Source organism: Blastomyces dermatitidis, assembly GCF_000003525.1.
Source record: "Blastomyces dermatitidis ER-3 genomic scaffold supercont1.3, whole genome shotgun sequence".
Classification (NCBI taxonomy): domain Eukaryota; kingdom Fungi; phylum Ascomycota; class Eurotiomycetes; order Onygenales; family Ajellomycetaceae; genus Blastomyces; species Blastomyces dermatitidis.
This window is the reverse complement of record NW_025544776.1, coordinates 7,480,940-7,483,332: the sequence shown is the minus strand read 5'-3', so window position 1 is coordinate 7,483,332 and position 2,393 is coordinate 7,480,940.

Sequence of the window (2,393 nt, the reverse complement as noted above, 5' to 3'; positions counted from 1 at the left end):
AGTATATCTATAAGAGTTAAGAAGATTCTCATGAATATAAAGATAAATTATCTATAGAAATTCACAAAGCTCAGAAAGATCTGAATCTCATGAATACTAGTTAACTTTAGTTATAATAGAATAATCTCAATCTATGAAGATTTTATCTGAATATTATCTGCAGTAATTATATATTCTAGAAAATTAATCTGACAGACACTGAAGTTATACTTTATAAGCTTATGTGATTCAAAGGTTGCTTAAGCCAGCATACGATTACAGGCGTACGCCGGCTTCTTATATATTGTAATATCGTATGCTAAATTAATTAGTGGCCGCTATGACTCTCTTTACATTTATATGCTAGCAGTTCAGAAGCAGCCGTGTTATTATCTGATAGTTATACATTCTTCCAAATCACATTCTTCTTCATCAGATTCAGTCACACTCATGTAATCATTTTGTACACTCTAGCTTCATGCAGATTAGCTTATCACTAGTATTTCACAATTGTGTGATCTATCTCTGATTCAGCTAGCATTCTGTGTACACTCTTACAAAGAAACTTTTACTATATTATATCACTCATTCACTAACTTTTCTCATTCTTCAATCATTATCTTCATCATCATCATTATCAAATGCTATCATCTCATTCAAGATTTCTATCTCTTCTTCTGTTCAACTCTTTTCATTTGTCTCTCTATCACATTGTACATGTTTCCGGCAATGACCCTCTGTTCTCATAACAAGCATTATCATAGTGCTCATACTGAGCAGTTTATTAGCAGTAAGTGTAATATGTTGTGAAATGTGATCAGGAATTATTTATCTTCTAATGATTGTCAGAATATATTATCATGAATGACATATCTTCTTTATCTTCTTATATACTTCTGACTGTTTTCTTCAGTGGGTTTCTGATTGTGTTTTCTGACATGATTTTGTGTGAATGCAGAGACTGATATATTTGTTTTTATTTGTGTAGAATCTTCATGTATTGACAGATCTGTGTCTGCTGATGATAGTGAACCTAATGTTGAATCATTGATCAAGAACTTGAAGAATGTGATAATGAAGAAATTGTCTGTGTCATGTGTGACTGAGTCTTCTGTGTTCTCTCTTATCTCTTCTGCTGCTTCTTTCTCTGCTGCTTCTCTCTCTGTCTCTTTCTCTGCTACTTCTCAATCTTCTACACTTGTCCCTGTGTCTGGTTCTTCTGCTTCTGCTACTTCTGTTCCTGCAACTCTCACTCTCACTACTCCTGGTTTTACTGTCTCTGCTTTTGTTATCAGCTCTTCCCATTTCAAGGAGATGTTGTGTAGGCTTAATGAATCATGTTTATCAGTATATATGCTCCTGTCTTTCTTATCAACTTCTAGAATGATTTATTGTATGAAGACTGTGTATGACATGACTATCTAAAGCTCAGTCACAGACACTGATTATTATATTTGTTTTAAATATTTGTGATGAGAGAATTATTTATTTATATCAGAGAATCATCTCTCTTCTCAACAGTGTTAAGATTGTAAGTCTTTTTCTTTTCATCTTTTCTTTCTGATACTGATTTTTCTATTCTTAGAGAAAATTATTATGAATTTTACTGTGCATGAAGTTGTGATGTTTACAGACACTAAGAAACTTTTCACAACTATTAAATTCAATATTACAGATATGTCTGCTCTGATGAATATCTTTGAAATGATTGACTCATATCAGCCTATTCTCTGATGTTTATTGTCTGACTTTGTGATGTAGATGAAGAATATCTGTGTTTTCAGAAATGAGAATGTAAATGTTGTACTCTTTTACACTTATAGATGTGAGACAAGTATATCTTGTCTGAGATATTATTATAAGAATGAGCTGTTTGCATGCTGTGTTCTGCTTTCTGCATTTCTCTGTGTCTCTCTCTCTCTTTCTGAGAAGCCTTGTGTGTGTTGTAATTGTGTGTACAATTCTAAGATCAGTGAGTGTTTATTTGATAATTGTTATCTCTGCTTTTGTGATTTTTATATGCTAATAATGATTCTTAGTTGCTTTGATGTCAGAGATCATTCTCATTGAAGATGATAACACTGCTGAGACTACTCTCTCTCACTCTCAAGCTTCTTCTATTGCTTTCTCTCTCTTCTCTGCAGAGAAGGTTGTGCACACACTGAGTTGTAAGTGTTCAGTGCTGAGTGACTCTCACTGTTATTTATCTGATTCTGTCTCTTCTTCTTTCATTTCTTCTTTCTCTGCTCTCTCTGTCCTGACTTCTGATTCTGCAGGTTCTGTGCTCTTCTTCAATTTCTCTACATATACATGTACATATTTCTATATTGGCATTCCAGTCAATCTTGTGATAAATGACATTAATGTTGTACACAGAGTGATAGAGAAATCAGAGATGTGTGTGACATTGTTGT